The sequence below is a fragment of the Abramis brama genome (genome assembly GCF_963993115.1).
Source record: "Abramis brama genome assembly, chromosome: 8".
Classification (NCBI taxonomy): Eukaryota; Metazoa; Chordata; class Actinopteri; order Cypriniformes; family Leuciscidae; genus Abramis; species Abramis brama.
The window spans coordinates 36,781,425-36,799,317 of record NC_139970.1 but is presented as its reverse complement, the minus strand read 5'-3'; the positions used below and the strand labels follow the sequence as shown (position 1 = coordinate 36,799,317).

The 17,893-nt window shown below is 37.5% G+C and overlaps 1 protein-coding gene across 2 annotated transcripts in view; it reads right to left on the bottom strand.

The window, feature by feature from the left end:
* The window catches only part of col18a1a (collagen type XVIII alpha 1 chain a), a 79,049-nt gene that overhangs the window by 37,799 nt on the left and 23,357 nt on the right, over positions 1–17,893 (bottom strand). The window lies entirely within an intron of this gene.

Below are 17,893 nucleotides of genomic sequence, written 5' to 3'. Positions count from 1 at the left end.
ATTGAAATATTTCACAATATTACTGTTTGTACTGTATTTTTGATTCAATAAATGCAGCCTTGATGAGCATAAGAGACTTCTTTCAAAACATGTTAAAAATTACCGACCTCAAACTATTGAACAGTAGTGTATATAGTAAAATTATAAATGTGATAAATTCTAAAAACTTAATGGAGTCTGTATGTTACTAGAGATAAAAAGATTATTGATATGAATAATCTGAATGCCTGAGGAATATCAATATGCAATCACTCTATTAAATATAGTTAACAAATGCTATAAAGACCAAACTATGCTACCTAGTTAGGACAACTGTTTCATTAAACTTTTTATCCTTCTTGATACAAACTGTGTTCCCTGTTTAGGAGAGACGTCATAAATCATTTCATAACTATGTCAATTAAGTTCACACAGAAGCCAGCTTTGAGCTGGGACAAGCTGTCTAAAAACTTGCTTACCTCGAGCATTTTGGCTTAAACCAACCCCCAATACAAATCTTGTTCTCTGGTTTAAACTTACAATTAGCTTTGACAGTGGCGACCACATGTTCTGTGCTTCAGTTACAGAGTTATCTTGTGCACTTGTTCAGACAAGCCTACGGGAGCTGGTGACAGAGACCCTCCACATGCTAACTGACACTCTATAAGCACAGTCAAACTGCACATATTTCTCCTGAAGAAATTTACAAATATGAACACATGCATCAGTGGACATTGTGCCTCTCTCAGTATACTGTAAAAAAAAAAAAACATTTACTGGATTACGTTTCACAAGAAAATACTATTTCTGTCTTACACTTTCAAAATTTCATGTTTAATTCAACATGTTAAATTTCAGAATTAATTACAGAGTGTAAACTGTGTCTACGCCATTTTTTTCAGTATATAACGTATGTGAATATACCATCGCAGATTCACATAATGCTATATTCCAAATAGTATCCAAATCCCTGAAAATGTTTTACATAAAGTCACTATTACTATAGCATGAAGAAATCAGAACACAGCCACTTTTAAAATTACTATGTGTTTTTATAATTACAGGAGGAGACACAACTATAAAAAAAAATTAAGTGCACATTGTCAATGTGCTCTTCAGTCAGAAACAAATGGACTACAATTTAGCCGCGTTTCCACCACAGGATCTTTCCCCAGGACCTAAGGACTTTGGGGTGGTACTCTGTGTGTTTCGACCGCAGGAACCAGGATCTAAATGAAATTCCGGACAAAAATTTCCCCCTCAGAAAGTCCCTGCTCACGAGGTAGTAATTTTTTTAAAGTTCAGGAACTTTCGGGGGTTGGACTTGGGCGCTGAACACGCTGATTGGTTGAGTTCATGCAGCATTTTGATTGGTTGACTGCACACAGCATTTATTTCCACCACCATTTTTAAAAGTCTGTTGCGATGCGTGCAGTAAGAGTTGTTTGCTATTCAAATCAACAATGGAGTTTAAAAAATACGACAGATGGACAGATGACAAGGTTCAGGCTTTATTAAGCTTATATGCAGAGGACGAAAGAGTTCCTGGGACGAATTGTTCCGGGTAATTTTGGTGGAAACGCAGCTTATGACTAAATACTGACAAAATTTAAAAATAAAAAAAGCTAAAAAGATACAAATAAAACCCAATGCTGGTCATTTATTTGTCTGGCTTTTAATTTAAAGCAATCCACTGAAAAATAAACATTTATTACAGTGCAAAGCTAATTTTAGTATTGTGAAGTACTTTGGTTAAAAGTTAAGAAAAGTAAATTAAATAAACTAAAAAAGTCTAAAATCTTAATGAATAAAGTTTCACTCTTTGACAGTGCAGACATCTCTGAATAACAGTATAAGCCAAAAGATACAATGAAGCTTTGTGTTGTGTTTTGTTTTTCTTATTACCCTCAGAGCTGAATTTATAGTAAGATGAGTCTAGGATGCATAATCACTCTTTGGGGTTTTGATGTGAACTGGATAAAAATCTGAACCAGGGGATTTGGTTCTCTTCTTAAACAGTGAAAGGACACAATGAGGCATGCAGATATTTCAGAAACCTACAACGTCTGCCAAACCCCTTGAGGCACAATAGAGAAGTCAACCCCTCAGAACAATTCATCAAGAGGCACAGCCAAAATCACTGGGGCAGCCCACAGTGAGTGTGGGAATTGCATTAACAAATGCTGAGCAGAAGTAGACAGTCCTCAAGAACACAGCGAATCTAGCATTAACTCAGCATAGCATTTAGATTTCAAGTGGACTCTGCTGGAAGAATTCTCATAGGTTCTGTGGCAAAACCTAGTGAGCAGCCTTGTTGTCTACTGCCTATGTAGACATCTACCTTCTGAGATAGCGTCCAAACTGAAATAGAACCTCATTTAGAACAATTTGAACAGACTCTACTGTAGGTGTGACTGAAATCACACACCGAATTTCCTGACCTTTAAAAAGTGCATTCTACAGTATATGGTATGAACCCGCCATGTTGGATTTGTCATGTGACCTACAGCGTCAGTTGAGTCGTTTCATTGCCATTCCTAATAGGGCTGTGCGATTAATCGCGATTTGAGCATGCGCGCTTTCTAAATCGCTTCATAGCACGATTTTTTCGAGCTGCACACCATACGACAGAAGTTCAAAAAGGCATAAAGAAATAACCGACGATGTCACGTATCATTTATGCAAAGATATGATGCCCGCAAATATCGTCAGTAAAGCCGGCTTCCAAACAATGATACAGACCCTTGATAAGAGATATCAACTGCCATCGCGAAGTTATTTTTCAAGAGTTGCCATCCCTGAGATGTATTCCAAATGCAAGGCCAGTGTTGAATCGGAGTTAAAACAAGTCAAATACTACGCAACTACTTCAGATATGTGGTCAAGCAGAACATCGGAGCCTTACTTAAGTTTAACGGTGCACTTTATTAATGACGATTTCGAAATGAAAAGCCGATGCTTGCAAATGTCATATTTCCCTGATGACCACACTGGAGAGAATCTGTCTCAGGGTTTGAGAGATGCTCTGGCTTCCTGGGGACTTTGTGAGGAGCAGCAAGTGTCAATAACCACTGACAATGGATCAAACATCGTGAAGGCTGTTGCTCTAAACAAAGGGCCAAGATTACAATGCTTTGGACATAGACTGCATCTTGCAATCGGTAAGTTTCATTACATATACGGTTTCCTTTAAAATATGAAAATGTGAAGCATTTGTCCTGCTTGTTTTCGTTTGTGAAAAATTTAATTCACATGAAATGTATATATTTTTTTAGAAATCTTTAGTCATTGTAATAGCTTGTAAAATTGTAATTAAGTTATTAAGTTATATTAAGTTATACTAATGTTATTTCAACGACTGCAAAGATGAAGTTGACGATCGCCATCTCCGTAGTGAACGCGCCTAGTATGGTATGCAACATCTTTGATTTTTTTTATTGGCCATGTCGCTATGCATAATGGGATTGACTTCTACAAGGAGGATACAAGCAAAGCTACATTAGAACTTGGCCAAAAGAAGGTATTATGCTGCTTACCTTTTGGGAAAAGGTCACATTGAGAATTGAGCCCACAATTTTGCTGCCTATATAAGCAACTTGGTTTTAGAGCAGAGCCCATTTGTTAACAAAGATTGGAGGAGAAAATCCTCCCAAAATAAATCGATATTAAGTAACCAAAAATGTTTTATTATAGAATTCTGCCAATTCCTACATGCAAGAAATGCATAAAGTTGATTAGACTCCGGTGTGCACTGCAGGTTAAAGGAAGTACGACTGACTTCATTATTTTTTCTTCTCATTTCACAGGAAGTAAAGGTTAATGAACTGCAAACACAGCTTTACCCACAAGGACACTGAAACACGAGCAGCCATGAGAACATGACATCAACACATGCTTCTTATTACCTCGAGCCAAAATGTCACATACATCACCGAAGCAACTAACAATTCAATAACTGGCTGAAGTCCTGCTGTTAGCTTTTACATAAGGGTTAATGCTAAACCTCATGATTCAGGTCATCCATGGGTGGGAATCTTAGTTTACAATTCTCCGCGGTGACTCCCTCGCAGTCGTGACCTTTCTCGGCACACACTCAGGGCCAACGTGTTCTCTGCCATCAGCCAAAAAGATTTGTTTGGTGGATGAAAGCTGCACTCATCAGGATGTGATTTAACATGAATTTGAAAATTTAATGCAGCTTTTACTCATTGCCGTTACAGAACAAAAATGCTTGATGTTTTTCTTTTGGGGAGTCCCTCATTCCTTTATGACTGAACTGGGATATTCTTGTGCCAAGGGACCCTAATGATTTGGAAAGTTTGGCATCTGAGCTTTGTTTTGAGGAAAACTTATATTAATCATACAACAATAACAGAAAAATAGGTGTCACATGTTAGTCTGAGGAGTTTGAGGTGCTTAGGATATATGGGATGTGCAGCCAGAAAGGATGGGTGGCCAAAAGAAACAAACATCCAAAACCGGTATGTTCTCAGTCACACTCCTCTGCAAACTCCTATGAGGAACTGAGCTTTCCTGACATTTCCTGCCTCTCACTGATGAGAGAAGTGTCCTCTACATGTAATGTCCTTGGGTGTGTTTGAATAAAAAGATGGTTTGGACTGTGTTTATCAAATCTACATGGCCTCATATGTATCTTCAACTAAATTACCAAATTAATGCAATAATTGAAATTAATCGAAAAACTATACAGTGTACACTGCTGTTTAAAAGTTTGTAATCAGTCAGATTTTTAAAAGAAATGACTGCTTTTATTAAGCAAAGAAGCATTAAATTGATCCAAAGTGGCAGCAAAGACATTTATAATGTTACAAATATTTCTATTTCAAAATAAATGCTGTTCTTTTAAATAAATAGATAGATAGATAGATAGATAGATAGATAGATAGATAGATAGATAGATAGATAGATAGATAGATAGATAGATAGATGTGTTCAAATGCATACAGCATATACAGTATATAACATGACATACAGTCGAAAAATACATCATATAGGGTTTTTGGACTGCATTGAGGTGAGTAGGAAAACATTGTCAGATAATTGAAAGGATCTTGTGAATTTGAACAAAGCTTTCTATATTTACAGGTGACAGGGAACTTGTTGAGTGCATGTAATTAACTTGAGCATAGGGATAATAACAGCATTTCATCCTGTTTCCGCTGTCCACAGGCTTTCTTTTTAAATGCAGAGAGAGTCTGAACCTCTTACCCAAGCTGACATGCCAAAAGCAGAAGTTATGAGATGTACAAACAAGGTGTCCTTGATCCATAATAACACAGTAACAGATGTGACACATGTTTACAGCATGAACAGGAGCAGACAGAATAAAAAACTTGATTAAATATATTCTTTGGGTATTTCCCACTGAGATTTGTCATTACATAGTCAAACAGCATTGAAGCAGACATTCATACAGGCTTTTTGAGGTCAATTTAAAGCAGTTAAAAATTCTGAACTGTTTACTCTAAAATGTTTCACCAAAAAAAATATGACGGAGGAAGGTCCATGGTCACACAGTCTCCCTCCCACCTGAATATAATGTTTACATGCTTTAAAGGGACTTACAAAGTAAACTCTCTCAAAAATATTTATTTTAGTGTGTGTTACCGATAAGGAACAACAGAATGTTTTACAGCAAAAAAAATATATAGCACAATATTATTTGCCATTACTGTGATTTAAAAGAAGTGCGGTTATGGGCTAAAATAATCATGCTTTGTGGCTCCTGAGTTTTGCAATGTTGAGCAGTGCACAGAGGCAAAATTATAGATGGATCACCTACTTAAAGACTGAACGACAAATTACAGATTAGATTAATATGTCCTCTTAACACCAGCCAAAGGGGAAAACCTAGTGATCACATGCTGCAATTTAGAGTAACCTCGCTCTTTCTCCCATCAGAAGCCAAACTGAGCACGTGACCCACTTTAACCTCTAATTGCAAGGTCAGTCCTAAATGGACACCATATTGGACCACTTACAGGAGAATTTAAAAAGGGTCACATCACCTTCCAGTCTAACATTTCATCATATGCCACTTCATAGGTCCAATAAACCCTACATATGTTCAGACACAAGCTTGCAAAACTATAAAACCTGCAAATGTTCAGATACACAAGCTTGCAAATCTATACCAGACAAAATGATCAAACCGGTAAATATATTTCTCCTTTTGTGTCATTCAAAAGACATGGGCATGCCAAGTCTAAAGCCCGTGACACACCAAGCTGATGTCAAAGAGCTAGCGGCGACGAAAGCTGACTGTGTTGTTGCCTCTCGTCGGCTGTTTCTCTGCCAAAAAGCTGCGCTTGAACACACTAAAAGGACTAAAGGCGACTGTCAGCTAGCACTTGCGTTCTGTGACTGCGTGTAAGTAAATATCTGTCTATATCAGCAGGTATCATTAGTCTATTTCATCATTCAAAAAGGAAACCCGAAACTAGGGCTGCAAATATAAAACCCGTAAACAAAAAAGCGCTTGCTTAGCATTTTGAACATCAATCACGCGGATCACTTTCTTCATTCCACTCGGCTTATGTTACTATGAAAATATTCGTGCATTCGATTGCTCAGGTAAGATGATGTAAAAATATAACAAAAATATAACTTTCGCTTTTATTCTCCTTGTTCGCTAAGCTGAACAGCCAGAGTTCTCTCCCTCACCGACGGCCTGATGCCGAATCAATCCAACGGCGTTTGACTAGAGCCAGCGGTGCGGAACACACGGTCAAAAACAGCCCGACGGCTTGGTGTGTCCTGGCCTTAAAGCTTCAGAAAAGTGCTGCAGTCAGCATGTAATCAGACTCCTGCAAAAAAGCCAGAGGACACTCAATAGCCCCTCTCGGTGTCCAGTGAACTTTCTATGCATTGTAGCTTCCTCTGATCTGTCCTCACCTTTCAGGTCCCCCGTCTATACATTGTTTCAGAGAACTATACATCCGATATAACATTATACCATACAACAAAATTAGTGAATCTGATATGGACTAAGGCTGACAATAGCTGTGGACATTTCAACACAAGTCCTTTGTGAAGGAAAGACAGTGGGACTCGACAGACTGAATTTAAACAATTTCTTCTTTAGCTGCATTTGAATATGATTACATTAGTTAGTTAGTTAACCTTTATTTAACCAGGCAAGTCACTTAAGAACAAGTTCTTATCTTCAACAACAGCCTGGCAGGAGAGTTCAAATCTCCTGAAAGACATACTTACATACATTACAATACACACATATACATTCATTTAAGAAAATGTTGAATTAAAGGAACAGTTCACCAATAAAATAACATTCTTCATTATGTCTTTCCAAACCTATATGACTTTCTTTCTTCCTTGGAACATTAAATAAGTTACATATCTTTTCTTATTTGTTTTAAGACATTTTAATGAATTTTCATCAATTATTAAATCACTTTAGCAGAATTTTCAAGCTGTTTTTGTCCATTCAATGAAAACAAATGCTGGCGTCAAGTTAAATGGGTCAAAAAAAACATTATAGGGTCAAAATATTTTGAAAGTATTTTCATTTTGGGGTGAACCTTCCCAAAGTAAACACACAAAGGAAGTGTAAATGGATATAGAAGTTCAAGCTACCCATCATCATCTACCAACTGAGCTACAGTTTGAGCTCTCTAAGGAGCATATGGAAGATCCATATGATGTGTTTTTACAGCTAAAAGGGGTTGTAACCCCTGCAATGGGACTCCATAAACCGAGGTCACCCTGAAAAAACAAATCCACAAGACCCAATGATGGGAAAGGCAGTTCGCACAATAAAAACACCATCAGCCCGAATCAACTACAAACTGAAACAAAAATGCACGTACACAACACAACAAAATCCATGTCCAACACCTTTCTTGCTTTGTGTGCATGTGCATAAGTGTAGGACCTATAAAGGACAAAAAACAAAACAAAGGAGTACAGAAGGATACCCCATCTTAAACTTCAAAGACTAAGTGACAATGACATGGAATGCAAGGCATGCCTTCATGACACCAGCAGGCTTTTGTCTGGACCTCTCTGGCTCTCTGTCAGCAAGCGAGCCGCAGGAGAGCATTTACATGTTAAACACTGCTTCCTCAGGGACAGAGCTCACTCAGGGGGCTGCTTCAAAAAGTAATGAGTTTAGTTAAGGGGCATCTCCTGAGCAGAGGGTGGTCCTGGTTTCATTCTATCTCCAGTGGCTCCAAGAGCTCCACTGATAGTCTTCTAGTGAGTCATGGTATGTGCCATCTAGCTGTGTTCAACTGTATTGATTCTGCAGTTTGGTTGTTCCTTAAGGCACTTAAGGTTTATTCGACATACTGGACTTAATTTTCATAGACACAAAAATATAAATAACAAGCCCCAAACGTTACTTTGAAGCTTAAGCACACTTAGTGCTTAATGTATGAATATTGTAAAATTAGAAACAAAATATGATATACAAATAATATAGGAAAAAATAAATGAATAATAGGTGATTTTTGTATATATACTGCCATTCAAAAGTTTGGGATCAGTAAGATTTTTGAATGTTTTTAAAAGAAGTATCTTATTCATTACTCTAGGCTTTAGTGTCATTTGATCCTAAATCATTCTAACATGCTGATTTGCTGCTTTTTTATTATTATTATTATTTATTATTCTTATCAATGTTGAAAACAGTTGTGTACAGTTTTTTTTTTCCAGCATTCTTTGATGATTAGAAAGTTCAAAAGAACAGCATTTATTTGAAATAGAATCTTTAGTAAGATTATTAATGTCTTTACTGTCACTTTGGATGCACCTTTGCTGTATAAAATAAAAAAATGCCTTCAATTTCAGATAAATTCAATTCAATTTAATTTTTTTTTTTATTCATCATAGAATCCTGAAAAAAAACTTTACACAACCGTTTTCAACTTTGATAATAATAATAAATGTTTCATGAGCAGCAAAACGCATATAAGAATGATTTCTGAAGGATCATGTGACTCTGACGACATATATATATATATACAGCCAACTTCTGTCTTTTGAAAAGTATGCTTTTACATGTGACTTAAGTGTCAAAAAACTTGAATGACTTAAGTAAAAAATAAAATATTTACCAACATTATTAATGTAAATGACAAACTTGAACAAATAATAATAATAATAATTTAAAAATTGCACTTGTGACTAACATTTCTCTCACTTTGTGTCTGGTCTTCACACTTACAGTATCATAAAATGCTGCACAGGATTTAGAAGAGAAGTGAATGTGTTTCCTCAGTGGCTAAACTCATCCAACATAAATTTTCAATGCCTATACCTCCCTGGGCTGTGTTTTATGTTATTTTAAAATCATAAAACTTCCAATTCTATAGCACACTCCACTAAATCTGTCAGAAACAACTGCTTGGAGAGCTGGGCAATTCCCTTAACTTTTCAGCGTTATCTACAGACTTGCTGAAACCAAATCCTTACAGCTCCACCACGGGAAATAAGGCAGTAGAATTATAACACTGAACTCTAGGCTAGAAGTTCACGTAAAACCAAGCATCAAAGATTCCATAAATGAAAACAGACTTCCAATATAGACGCTAGAAGGTTTGCAGAATGAGGTCAGACTTAGAGGAGCATGTCTGGGCAGAAACAAGTGCTAGAGACAGTTGTTTCTCGGCTCTGAACGGCAGAGAAGTCTCCCATTGAGAAATTGGACAGGAAGGAGTGAGTTAGGGTTGATTTCTGCAACGGAAAATATCTCTCAGGACCCTGTCAGGGACGTGTCATGGCCCAGCAGCGCAGATAAGAAGAGCCCCCTCTTGACAAGCATCTTTCAGACCTCATTCATGTACTGAACGCTGGGTAAACACATGTAACATAGACAACCTCATGAAGGGAGCAGCCCAGAGGGTCTTTATCCTGCTCAGACACGCTCTACAGTCGCTCTCATTCATGTCATCAAATTATCAAAATGTAGCATTCCCGGGAGATCCTTTACAAAGTCCATACTAACAATGGATGGCAAATACAGCAGTCTACATCAAAACAGGCCAAATCTGGACGCAACATGTAGGTTTTGACTTGCCTAGATAACAAACAGATACAAAACAGGCTTTATTACTAAAATGCCTGAGTAAACTATTGCCAGAAAATGTTCACATGGCTACATCTGGGCATATATATTTTATTGCTGCAAGTAATAGATTTAAAGATGTCTGAGAATGCTTTCCAAGTTCCTTAAGGACAAACTTCAGTGAGCATGACGCCCTTTAGCATGAGTGGCTCCCTCTGCTGTAAGATGAGAGGTTTACATAATGTAAGCTCTTGTATAATTGAGATCTCTTCATCAAAAATGGAAAAAAACCTAGCATTAAAATTGTCATACAGATCTGAAGAATACTGAATACATATGCTAATTAACGTTACAGTAATGTTTAATTCGTTCTCATTAGTTATTGCATTAGGTATCGTGAACGAACACAGCATTTATTCTAGGTTTAATGTTAATTTATAAACAATGTTGTTCATTGTTCATTTAAGTTCATTCATAATAGACTGTTAACCTGAAAATGAAGCAATTTATATACTATAAATAAAAGTACTGTTCATAGATGCTCATATTATAACGAAGACAATACTCATAATTAATCTTATATTGATCTTATATTGAATTTCTTGCATTAAAGGGAGAAATATCGGGACCTTGATACTATTTGGAAAAGAAAACATTAACCAAACATAAAATATATTTTGCAAACTATCCAGCAAACACATAAAAACCATTCAGAACATCTAAGCAACTGAAGAGCAAATATCTAGCATTGTGGCATGAATTTTTCAAGGAAACATCACTCAAAATCTTGTTTTATGTATTTATTTAGGATTTAATAAATGGTAACTATTACCTTTCTCCACTAGAGGGAACTACAAAGACTTCATGTATTATACAGCTGAAGTCTTAAGAATAAAGCATGAGTGACATCCTTCAAGTAAAATGAGAAGGGTGAAACAAAATATGCTCTTAGGTTTAACATTAAAAACATTTGTTACATATAAAGATCTGATAATACTGTACACCTTTAATGTGAGGTGGGAAATCCTTTTGTTTGACAGGCTATGACCATATTATGCATTTACACTGTGACTATATGCACTTGTTACTGCACAGCACATACAAGGCCAGATAAAGTCTTACTGTAGCATGTTTGATCACTGAAGCTATAGTTTTATCTAATAATCAAGCCTGAGGAGAGATCGAGCGTGTGCAGCTAAAGCATAACCCCCCCTCCAAACGCACCTGTTCAAACACGCATGCAGACACACACACGCTCGGGTTGTTAATAAGACTTGTCAGCATCTGATGCTGTGCTCTCTGTAACACCGCGCGGTTCAAACAGTTCATTCACGAGGGACAGAACCGAAAAAAAAGACAAACACAGAGGGGCGTCCCTCATCTGCTACTTAAAGTGAAGGACTGTTGACATTATTGCCTTTTATCTTGTGTATATCAACACACTCGGGACCCATATAACATACGGTTACAATAATGTGCTGATTGCACATCACTTTACTGACTGTATCAGGTGTGTTAGTCTCACGTAGCCAGACTTCAGATTTTCTGCATGTTTGGTCCATACGTGCTATTTATTGGTGTGTATACCACAACAAATACTTGTTCCATGAGGTTCACTTATAATGTTACAAAAAATATATATATTGTATGTGGAACAACAACTATTTTCAACCTTCATTCTGACCCTCTGTTTGAAATGATCCGTTTTTAAGGGGTGTCTCCTTTAAAGGCCCCCTGAAATCAAAATTTAAGTTTTTTAGATTTTAGTATGAATATGTTAGCCTTAAGGTTATGATTAAGCTGGTGTGTTCCAAAACAATGACAAAATTCACATTTAGGAGATATATGCATTCAAAACTTGCAGTCCATCACTTCTGCTAAAATCACTGCGGACTTCAGCTTCTCATCACATCTTCTGCCCAATCAAATGCTCTCTAGAATCTAAAGCATCTCGCACCGGGTTGGAGATGTGTGTTTGGTTGCTCAAACGCTCAAGTTTTATTCCGTTTTCCAACTGTATGTTGGTTAAGAATGAAATTGCTAGAATTTATTCACACCTCTACTATTGAATCCAACGTTTCATCAGCGCTCGGATTTGCCTCCATGGTGCTGTCAAGTGCGACTTGCAGTCTGTGAGGTACACTAAACTCTATTGGCTATTTGAAAAGGGGGAGGAGCCATTCAATATGTCCCGCCTTAGCTTCCTGTTTCAGTGGAAATTACGTCAACGCCTCATACAAAGCGACACGTTCCAAGGCACTTCAGTGGGCCTTTAAGGTTTGTCAGTAAACAGACACTATTATGATTGGCTAACGTCATTGCATAGGAAACTGTATCAATGCCCACTCACTATTGCATGCGAATAAGTGTTTTGAAAGTGTTTTGATACCCACAAACAACGTGCATAACACAAACTGCTAAAGTGCATAAACTGTGTGCTCTTACTCACAGAATGCAACTGATTAGATTTCAACCATCAATATACATCAGACGTACGTGCATCAGTAAATGTACACTGGGCAGGTGACAATGAGCAAACAATCTCATTTTTCACCCTAGATAAATAAAAGCACTGTGGTCTTTTCCACTTTAAAATGGTCATGCACCTGGGAGACGTTTCGCTAGACCTCAGAATCACCGTGAAGAGCTTTATCTCAAGCAAACAGCTCATGAAAACACAAAACTGAGATCAAATCTCATGCTCAGGCTTTTTCGCAAAGCGGCATCAAAAACCTCAAGCATATGTTCACTATTACAGCTCTTGGATGTGTTAGGTTTGCAACTTTTAAAAAAGGTTTGCCATTTTATTAGCATTACAACAATAAACCTGATTTCCCAGAAAAGTATTGGCTGAAATCTGAGAGGGAAAAAATCAGATTTACAAAAGTACCATTAGGGTGCGCTGCTGAGCCTATTGGAGGGGGAGGGGGGGGGGGGGGTGTTATGGGGCTCTTGGGGGTGCTGAGTACAGCCTTTCCCACATTGACCTCATTACAGAGGACATCTCAATCGAAGCACTATCATTAGCAGGGCTTAAGCTCAGTGCTGTGTTACAGCATGTGTGTGCATGTGTGACGTGGTTCGCCCAGAGAGAGCAGACGGGCCGCATTGCTGGACATGGGACCCCGTCTAGAAGAAACAAGCCTCGTCTGTGTCTTGTCAACAGTGGGGTTGGGCTAATTATTTACCTGTGCTAAGATTTCAAACCTCTGACACGGCCAAGTCAAGGACAAGGTGTGGTCGTCCCCGTCCAACCATCCTTCTTCGGGTCATATTAACTGAGAGCAAAGGGTGAGGCTCAGATAAAGCAAACATGCCTGAGGAAAGGCTTTGTTGACGCTGAAACTTACAGATGACTACTCATCCTTCCTAAGTGAGCTCAAGCCAACACTTGTCTACACAAGTGAGCAATGATGCCTTAGATTTGGATTAGGTATATGCGAAAGTAAATTTTTTCAAAAGCATTGCTAAGGAAGCCGTGTATAAAGTTGGTTTTGGGTTCACCTGACCCCAATCAGATGCATTCGAGAGCACTTACACAATACACTCTTGTACTGAAAAGCAGCTGTATGTGTTGCAACAAAACAGAATGCATTTTTTAAAAGTAAAGGTTGTGGTCAACCTTATTTCAGCAAAATTTTGCGATAAAATTGTTTCTTGTCAAAAACTTAGCATTCAGGTGCTTTTCTGTTGGTCAGCATGGTGAATGAATTCAAGAGACCAACTTGAAAATTAACGTGGGGAACTTTTTCACCCTCGCGCGAAACTCATAATCGCATGGATTTCTATTGGATTTACGCCTGCAAATTTTCGTCAAGCAACGGTAAATGTGTCCATGCTGAAAAATATATTAAAATAGAATACAGTTATTGTAAATTGTTATAATATTTAGCAATATTTACTGTTGCAGCCTTGGTGAACATAAGGGATTTCTTTCAAAATCAAAAAAATCGTAATTGATCAAAACTTAATAATTTTAAAATAATAATAGAAATCAAATGTTCTCCATATAATGCCAATATATATCATTAATTCAACTCACACTACATATAATTTAATAATACCAAATAAGATGTATACAAAATTGCTACAGTGAAATTAGTTACTTTACACCACATTTACTATTCACACACACACACACATAAGTAAGCATATGCCGACAATCTCAAAATGGCTAAATATTGTCAGACTAATTTGCCTGACTGATAAATCAGTTTATCAATATCTCAAACGAAAAGAAAAGTTGTGACTTGTGACCAAGCAGTGGCCTCTGTCTTGCCCTCCTTCATTTGCAACAATAGCTTCACTGACCTCCACACAGAAACCCACACCTGTCAGTCTTTAAAATGCCCATCAATCTGTTTCCTGAAAAGAGAGCCCTCTGCTGTCCTAAAGCTCTATTGAAAGGCACCAGGGGGATGGGGACGCTTGTCGACAACAGCTGTTTGTTGGCAAGGTCTTTGAAAATCTTGTTTTTGAGGCAGCAGAGGGCAAAACAGAATTTGGTCTATGAGTAATGGTCAACAACTAAAACAATATCCTTATGTAATACAAAAGGTCTCAAAGGGACTTGCAAACAGATAAAAAAAGGATAAGTTTCGGAACAAACAAGTTATATAACTGAACATATTTTAGCATTCTGCCGGAATAATATTGTATTTTATGCCTCAAGAATTAGGACAATGCCACCAAAGGAGACATAAACAATCAGTGTCTCCTATGAGAAGGGAGGAAGTTGACCAGTGACACATTTGCTCACTGTAATGAACTGTGACACCAGTTGCCATCAAGTCATGCAGTGGGGAAAAAAACGTAATAATGCAACTAAAATATAAGCATGCATAGTTAGCAAAATTAAAACAAAATCATGTGGTTGTGAAATCAAAAATCATACATCTATTTAAGCTCTATGGTATTTTTTCTGCAAATTCATCTGTTAATAAAAAGAAGTTAGCCAAGTTAGACAGATACCAGCATGGACAAGTTGCATGACATGCCACGTTATGAAAGCAATGAAAAAAGACCCAGGCTAAATTAAATACAAGTTAATGTGCAACATTAACAAACATGGATTTTTTGGACGTACACTACTCTGTAAGATGTTTTTAAAGAAATTAATAAGGATGCATTACACTGATCAAAAGTGACAGTAAAGACTTAATTGACTAAATTGACTTAATTGACTAAAAGACTAAATTGTTACAAAAGATTTCCATTTCAAACAAATGGTGTTATTTTGAACTTTCTATTCAACAAAAAATCTATTACAGTTTAGACAAAAATATTAAGCAACACAAAGGTTTTCAACATTAAAGGTGCACTAAGCTATGTCACGTGTTTTTTAGGCCAAAACATTTTTTGTCACATACAGCAAACATCTCCTCACTATCCGCTAGCTGCCTGTCCCCTGAACACACTGTAAAAAAATGCCATCTCTGTAGACAGCCCAGGCTCCACAAACGGCAAGAAAAACAAACTGGCCCAGCCTGGACCACGAAACATAACAAACAGTGTTCCCGCCAATAACCGACAAGAATGATTTGGGGGTGGGGGTTGGGGGGTTAGTGCGCGTGCACATGAAGGGGGGTGTGGAGAGATGTCCTAGACAACGACTAATGTTAAAAATGTATATTCTTCAGAATTTTGATATGGCTGATACACGACCAAAGAGACAACGTTCCGATGAACAAATAACAAAGAATAGGGAAAAGGAGAAGGAACGTGCGAAGTCCCGAATTTACATCGGAAAAGCGTTCAAAAGGTGAACGTCAACAAGAAGTGATTTCACCCAACATCCCTTAGAGCACCTTTAATAATAATAATAAATGTTTATTGATCAGAATATTAAAATAATTTCTGAAAGATCATGTGACACTGAAGACTGGAGTAATGATGCTGATCAAAAACATGCAACCCTGATGAGCATAAGAAACTTTCAAAAACATACTTTTGCATGATAATTTTTTATTTTATTTTTATTGGGTTTTCACTTGTCTAATGTGAAGTCTTGATCCTGAAGCAAAACCTGTCTTGAATCACTGTCATAATGGAGGTCACAACAGAGACTCTTGCACGCACACCCGCCTAAAAGTACTGCCATCCCTCTGTCGCTCTCACCTCCTGCATGAGGTGGATCACAGACGGAAGAGGGGAAACGGAGGTGGTGACTGGATTAACATCTGGAGAAGAGGCCATAATGGGCCATGAGCCACCCGACAACATCTGTACATGCTTTCAGCAGAAGGAAACCTCACAAGCATCCTAATTCTGATCTGAACACTACTCTTTTCTTTGACGGAAAACACTACATCCGCTGCATTTATTGGATGCCTCGTAATACTGACAGGATGTGTTTGTTCTTCTGGGAACTTCATGAAATGGTTACGTATGTTTATCTGAAAATCATCTGTTGCCTTTGCGTTTATTTCCAGATAAGTAAAGGCTTTAAGAATGAAAGGGTATTCCACTTCAAAAAGCATCTGAGGAGAAGAATCTCTCACAAGGACCGACCCAGCATTCTCCAGACATCTCTGGGGTTCGGGAACAAAGCTCCTTCAAAGGACAGCCATCAGGGTGACGAAAAGGTGGAAAATGCCGTCTGCCAGAGGGAGAATAGCTGGGTCCTCCCTGCCCTCCCACCCAAACACTAGAGGCGGCTCACAGTGTGAGATCTTTTCAAACCCAATTGCACAGTTGGACAGAACTTGTAGAAACCGTTGGGTTCTTTGCCCCTTCCCCCTTCTCACTTTTTTCCTTTATGGGCCATTCTTCATACAGACTCAAACAGTGACACTGATATTTAATGCTATGGTATTAGTTTCCTATCATCAAATTGTAACACTAAGAGCAAAACTATGCCACTTGCGGGTTTATGGTATCCTTAGACATGTAACATCTATAGTGATGTCCAGATAAAGCTTATCAATGAGATTTTAAAGGGGTCAAGACATGAGAAATCAAAGTTGCCTTGATCTTGATATACAAGAGGTTTTTGTACCATTAAAAGATTAAAGGTTTCATAGATAGATTAAAACATCCTTCTCATTATAAACAAAGCATTTATTTAATCAAGCTCAGAAAGCAGCTTGTTTTGATATTGGCTGATTTTGTGACATCCAATGGGCAAATACATTTGCATATGCCTGACTCCAGAGCAAGACATCGACGAATAGTTATACATCATCACATCATAGGCCCCGCCCACTGGCATTCAGTACATTTGCATACACTGGATGTGAGCATCACGTCAAAAGCAAATAGAACCCATTATAATTTCTGATGCTGTCTACACTGGATACAGTATACAGATGCGCATTCAGTTTCTGACGTACTCCACGCACTCTGTTTTTTTGTGTGCAAAAAACCTTTATTAACAGTATAAGCAAACATCATGGAACATATTAAAATAATTGTAAAAAATCCACTGTGATAAGATCTCAAAATGAACTCAAAAAACTAATTATGTGAGCTATGCTATCCACATTGTTTTTTTTATACTAATATATGTTGGACCTCTATTAGAGGTATTAGTATTTTCAATATTTCAATTATTATAATTTTTTTTTAAATGTATACATTTTACATCATGGAGAGGAGGCAGTACTATTCAAGTTTAGGGTTGGTAAAGCATTTCAATGTTTTTGAAAGAAGTTATCAAGAAGCTCACCAAGGCTAAAATTATTTGGCTGTATCAATCCAAAGTTTATCCAAAGTGACTTACAAAAGAGAGAGAAAACCAATTCCATTTAATGCATCCATGCTGAATAGAATAAAATCATTAAAAACTTACTGATGCCAAAATTTTTAATCCTAGTGTATCCAAGAAAGGATGACTAGAACACATTTGGACCTCCCTGACAGTTCACA